We start from the raw sequence: 6,563 nt of genomic DNA, 5'->3' as shown, positions 1-6,563 counted from the left end.
CTAAAGCACAGTGTTTACCACCAAATTAGTTCTGGACGGACCTCTTTCCATTTCCATTTCTCTTCTCATTCACACATATATTTACCTCCTGGTGACATCAAACAAAAGTAAAAATATGACTTCGAAGAATCTTTTCAAATAATTTGTAAAATTGTACAAAGCTTGAAACGGATAGTTCTTTCTAGTCTACTTTGTTACACAGAACAAGCCTGATAAACTTAGGTATTTTAGCTGCACAGAAAGAAAAGGTAGTGAAATTTCCTAAACTCAAATAGAGGCAAATTTTTTGTTTAAATCTCAAAACAGACAAGGAACAAAGTAGAAGTATCTACAAATAATATTCATATAAGCACAAACAAGAAACGTCTACCATACAAAACAATTTAGCGTTTCAAAATCTATAGGCATTAAGGGGACAACAAAGGAAATTCGGCCCAGATGAATTCAATGGAAGGTCTGCAATCGATTTTTCAACAAAGAACCTCAACTACTTAAACTATAGATGACAAAAGTTCAAACTTCAGTATTTTATATTTTTAGCTTCTTTAGAGTACTTTCTTCCTAATAGGAATTAATTTTTCAGCTGCCAAAGCATCCATTCTCTGCAAGGATTCTCCATTTCAACTAACACGGGTTCCAAGGCAGCAGCATTAGTACTAAGCAAGATATACGGACCTATTATGATTAAAAATATTCTTCAGCTCCAGAATCCTCCGAGAAGCTTGCTAGTGAGCTTCCAGAAGAGCTTTTTAGGCAGAAGGAGGAGGAAAGAAAAGAAAGAAAACCCACAACAACAACCAAACAAAAACCGAACACACCACTAATTCCTATCTGCAACCACTTCTTCCTTCAACCTGTCACGGTCCTGGGCGGGGCAAAAGGAGGGAGGTTTTCGCGACGAAACCAGAGGCTTTCCGAGCTGCCGGTGCTCCCGCTCCCGCTCCCTCGGGGCTGGGCGGGCGCCCGGGGTGGCTCCGGAGGGGCGCGACCGGCGGAGCCCGCGCTGGGGCTGCCCTCGCCGGCCGACCCGGCCCCGCTCCTCCTGCCCGTTTCCACCAGTTTCAGGGGGGAACCGAAGCGGGCACGGTACCTGCGGTGCTTCAGCAGCGCCCATCGCCGCCAGGAAAGCCGCCCCCGAGCAGCGCACGGGTACGGCGTGGCCGCGGGCGTTCGAAGGGAGGCTCCGGGGGTGCGTGAGCGGCGGCGGCAGCGCGACCCTCCCTTTCTGCGATCGACGCCCTGGGGCCGCCTGGCTCCCGGACCAACACCCCCTCCCGCAGCCGGCCAACGGAGCCTGTGAACGAGCCGGCCCGGCCGCCGCCTCAGCGAGCTGCCCCAGCCGAGCGCAGCCCCCGCTGGCGGAACGCGGCTCAGGGGCGGCCCTCGCGCTCCGAGCGGAGTTTCCCGCCGAACGCCGCAGCAGGCGCGTGCCCGACCAGGCGGCCGCCTCACCGGGACCCGGCAGCGGCGCTCCGCTCGCCGGCCCTCGCCGCCCCGCGGACCCGGGCTCTCCAGCTTTTCCCTGGGCTTTGCGGGGGTTTCTTAAACTGTTGACGGGTTCCCTGCTCCCGTCGGGTAGTGCCCGTCCTTCGCCGGGGGCTGGTTGTGACGGAAAAGGCGGCGGGAGCGCCGGTCGTGAGGTGGGTGCTGCACCCAGGTCCGGCTCCTCACCCGCTCGGCCGTCCCGGAGCTCGTCGGCTTTTTGACTTCAAGCTTCATCTTCTTCGCTGGCAGCTGCGTGCGACAGTGGCTAGACAGAAACACGTCGTGTAACCGCTGCCACTGTAGGACTTGCTGGCGCCCAGGCCAGCAAGCCCTGCCTAGTAAAAAACAGTTTTTCACCTTTCTTTCAAACCCTTTTTTTCCCCTAAACCTTTAGAAATTATTTCCCCAGTTCTGTTGGTACTGCAATAGGAATAAAATTACTAATACATACTGTAAGGTTCAAAGTAAAGATGTTCTCTTTTGCTATAGTGCCTGTAAAGTTCTTTTCTATGCGCAGCTTGGTTTGTTAAAAGTGTCGCCCACACCTGTCCCCCACACCATACTGAACTTGTGCGGGTTTTTTTCAGTCGTGGTTTCCTTAAGGAGTTGAAAATACTTCAGGTTTAACCATGGGAAATGTACCACGTTTCATAAGAAAATAAAGACAGAGTTTGCTTTTCTTTCGTTCTTCGTCTTCACTTACTCTTTGCCAGTCATAAAATCACCCAGATACACTTATGCATTTTAATTAACAAAAATTCCAACAAAGTTAAGAAGTATATCCTAAATTGTTTCCTTAAGAGAGACTTATCTTGTACGTGTTTTCTTCCCATGTTATCAAATCCTTCCTTTCATATCCTGCATCTAACTAACAATAGCCCACTAACAATAGCCAAGCTCTACCTGACTGAGTCACCAAACACATGAAGACTTACCTTCCAGCATCTTCTGCTGAGTCTGCCAAGATAGCCAGGAAAAAAATATCAGCCTAGTCTCCTTACAAAGTTCAGCAATTTTGGCAAGAGGTGTGCTGGTTTTATGTTTTTGCATAGCCCAGAGTTTTCTAGGAGGTCTTACTGCTTGACTTTTTTTCACAGCTAATAAAGGTCTTTGTTTTGTTAGAAATCCAAAAACAATGGACTGCAGAAATCACATTGTAAAATGTTTAGAGTCAGGTGTGTGTGTGTGTTCCACTTTTGTCTACCTCTACTGCTAGCTACTGACCTTGAACAAACCCATATTGTTTGAAGTCCTGATTCTGCTTACCATGCTTTATGGGTGTAGAGCTGTGTTCCCATCTATCTCTCCATAAGAAATACTCTGCAGACAGGAAAATTCTGCACTTCCACTGTTACGGTGTTTGAAGGATTAATGGAGCAGTCTCCTGTTTTGCATAGGTCTGTGTATATGCTATTTCTCTCTGAAGGACTTCAGTTCATTTGTTATGAATTTCTATTGTGAATAGCCTGAAGATCCTTGATGAGTTGATGAAACTTAATATTGTAGAAATAGCTTCGATCTAACGTGTTTGAAGAAAAAGTATGCTGTGACTTTGAAAATTATATTCAGTGCTTCAGTTTGAGGGATATATCTTGAAAAAGAAAGGAATTACTCTTGTAGAATAGTTTGTGCTTAATATAATACAGAAGGGTTAACCTATAACTAAAACTCAGCAAATGCCCATTGCATTTAAATATTACTTGTGCTTTATCAACAGTCTAGAGAAACACATGGCAAGTATTTTAAATGCATACATATACATATTTAGTGCTTCCAAGTTTTTATGGTAACGCACGTTTGTGTCCTAACTTGAGTGGTAGAGGGAGATTGCAAAGAGAGTGTAAAGACTGCTAAGGCATTACCTTTGGGCAGGACATGTTCTATGATCTTTGGGCTATTTCTCTACAACGCCAAGTACAGGCAAGGATCTGAGGAGAGCGACTATGACTTATTTTAGTATTTGCAAGGATTCGCACTGTATGACGAGAAAGTAAAACCTATGATTACTCATATTTATTTTGGAGGCTAAGCTAATCTGAATGAATAGACGGGAGTGTTTAAAACAGCTTTTGCATCTGCCAAAGCGAATCTAACTTAATATGTTTTATAGCATGTTGATTTTTATATCACGTTCATTTTATTCTAATTATATAGAATAAAAAAATTGTATCATTCTAATTATACATTATTTAAATCACATAATAGGAATAGTCAAGTGAATTCAACGGAGTGCAGGGAGTAAGCTGTTCTAGGCACATACTTCTAATGCATCAGAGTTATTTAGTTGTCATCTGGGGCTTTAACATTTCTGAATTTTATATCTCCTATTTACAATTTTCTGGAGGAAAGTCTGATGTGGTTTGGTTCAACATAACTTGTACTAAACAATATTTTATTGCTGATTAGTGTTTTTTCCATGATAGAATTTTTAACTTTTCTGTTTTGTAGTAAAACACACAGTCTTTCCATAAATCCGAAAACCAATCTATGGAATCAGTTTCTTTAAGGGACATCCCTCTCTGGTGGGTCATCAAACGGGAATGTATTTAGTGCTGAAAAGTTACTAGTCTCAGATAAAGATACACGTTTTAACACTGGATGTTTCAGCCCACATTCCTGTGGCCATTTGTTGTGTTGAATTATTTGCAACAGTTTAAAAAGATTTGGGGTTTGGTTTCGGCAGAGTTTTCTTCTTTTGTTTAAAAAGCCCAGTATTCAGGTTCTGCAGGCTTACGCTTGTGACTGGCAATATATTTGACTATATGTTCCTAACGTGCTGGAATTAGGATGTCAAGCTGCAGTAGAGGGAAGTCTTGCTAGTTAGATAATAGTGCCTGGTAGCTTGCAAGACCTAGCCTACACAGTTTACAAAAAGCTATGTAGCAACATGATGGTGTTTTAAGAAAAAACTGTCAATCTAATGGTACATTTAATTTTCTTGGGTTTGGTTTTATTTTTTCAATCCCACAGTTTTTCAGTCGAAACACTGTATGCCTCTGTGAAGCTGAACCATACGTTTTTACACTTTACCATTGGGTTTTAAATCCATATCCTATTCTAGTACTTCCTGTAAAATGAGGTGATAATACATTAGTTTTTCTCTCTTCAGAAACTGAAGTATTTGGTTTCTCAGAAAAGATAACTGACACCATGAACTGTTGTCCACTTAAATATTCAATATTTCAAAGAAAATAACCAGACTCTCTACTATGGGAATAAATTCTGACATTAATCCTAATATTACTGTTTTTAAGTTAGTTTTAAATGTTTACCACCAGGTTTTACAATATCGGCCATTGCTTGGGGCCAGTATTTTTTTAATTGCTCTGCATATATGATCCCAACAGTAGTTTTTTATGGGGAAAAGACTACAAATTAAATATATGGACAAAAATAAACATAATTGATGTATTAATGCTAATCACAAAAACAGTGGACATATTTGATAGCCCAAATCCTTTTGGGCTATATGTGTTTTTCTTCTGGATTTCATAATAGTACTATTTCAAATCAATGTTAATTTCTGTAGTGAAACCTCTGTTCTGTAACTTAATGACATACAAACACATTTGTATCCATGCCACATTAATTATCATGATACTGAAATGGTATTTTTGGACCTTAAAAGAAGGAAACTGCTTTTGGTATGAAGGATTTTAAATACAGCTGTAAACAGAGCACTGTACTATTTCGGCTCATTAGAAAGCAAAATTTGTATCTAACCCAAACTTCTGGTGAAAATCTTAATAATGGCAGTATGCTGAAAGCTTGGAAAATTTGTTTTGAGGTTTATGAACATGATTAATGGAGATCTTGTGGGTTTTTTCGTTGTTGGTGGTGAGTTTTTTACATGAGATTCTTGTCCAAACTACAATTCCCTACCCACAGCAGATTGTGAGGTCCTGTTTCCATTTGGCCTTCAAGTACTTAAGGAGTACACAATATTGCAATATGCTTCCATATATAGACCAGTTTGGCATGCTAACACGCTTGCCTTGCTCCAGCTGACTTTGTGACGCAGTTGCAAAAGGCCCTTTGGGACAAGACTGGAGAGCGCTCATAACATAAAAGCAAACTGCTGGGGTTTTCGGCCAGAAAAGCAACTCCTGCCAGTTTTAAATTAGTCTTGAACAGTACAGCTGCCTGCCCTGTAAACCTACACTGAACTTGTTCAATCAGCTTGGTCTTATCCTGAAAACAGAGGTCCCGAATGGCGATTTAGATTTATTCTTGCTTCACTTTGAACTTGGCTGAGGAAAAAAAGCTGCGTTTTCGTCAGATGAGGCTACGATCGGTGATCTTGTCACCCGCTGCAACAACAGACCATCTATTGTCCTTCACCTCTGCCCTTGCACTTGTCCGTGCCTGTTGGGAAAAGAAAAACAGGAACACGAACGAAGAATGTTACATTGCATCTTGCTAGCTCTTCAACTGTGCACAGGTGTAAGCTTCTCAAGAAGCAGGAAATAGTTTGAAGAACGTAAGACGAAAAAAAAAGCCGTTCTGTCGGGGAGGGCTCGGAGCGAGCCGTGCGGTCCGTCGGCGGGAAACGCCTGCTGAGCGGGAGCCGCTCCCCAGCACAAGGCGCTGGTCTTCACCGCTCATTTCGAACGGCGCCTCTGAAGGGCAGGCTTCTGGCACCGCTGCCTTCTAGCGGCCATGCTCCGCGGCGCAGGGGCTCCTGCCGACGGGCGGCAGGTCCGCGCCCCGGTCACAGGAGCGTGCCAGACGCGGCCACGCTGCCGCCTCCGAGCTCCGCACCCATCTGCTCACGCCTCCTGCACGGCCGCCGCCGCCGCGGCGCCGGCCATTTGGAGCCGTGGCTTCGCCTCCGGGGCAGGAGGCGGGTGGAAGCCGCTGGAGGGCGGCGGCGGCAGCAACCGTCGCCCCCGCCAGGCGGAGCCGGGCCCGGAGCTGCGCCCTGGAGGCGGAGCGGCGCTTCCCGGGGTGCTCCGCTCAGGGCTCGGCCGCGTGCGTGCCGGGACGTGTAGTCCGCCCGGTCCGGCCCGGGGGCGGAGCCGCCTCTCTCCTTCCGGGAGCAGCGAGCGCCCGTTGGAGGGGAAGGACCGCGGTCCGCG

The sequence above is a fragment of the Tauraco erythrolophus genome, chromosome 7, assembly GCF_009769465.1.
Source record: "Tauraco erythrolophus isolate bTauEry1 chromosome 7, bTauEry1.pri, whole genome shotgun sequence".
Classification (NCBI taxonomy): domain Eukaryota; kingdom Metazoa; phylum Chordata; class Aves; order Musophagiformes; family Musophagidae; genus Tauraco; species Tauraco erythrolophus.
The sequence above is the reverse complement of the archived record's forward strand: the minus strand, read 5'-3'. Positions refer to the sequence as shown.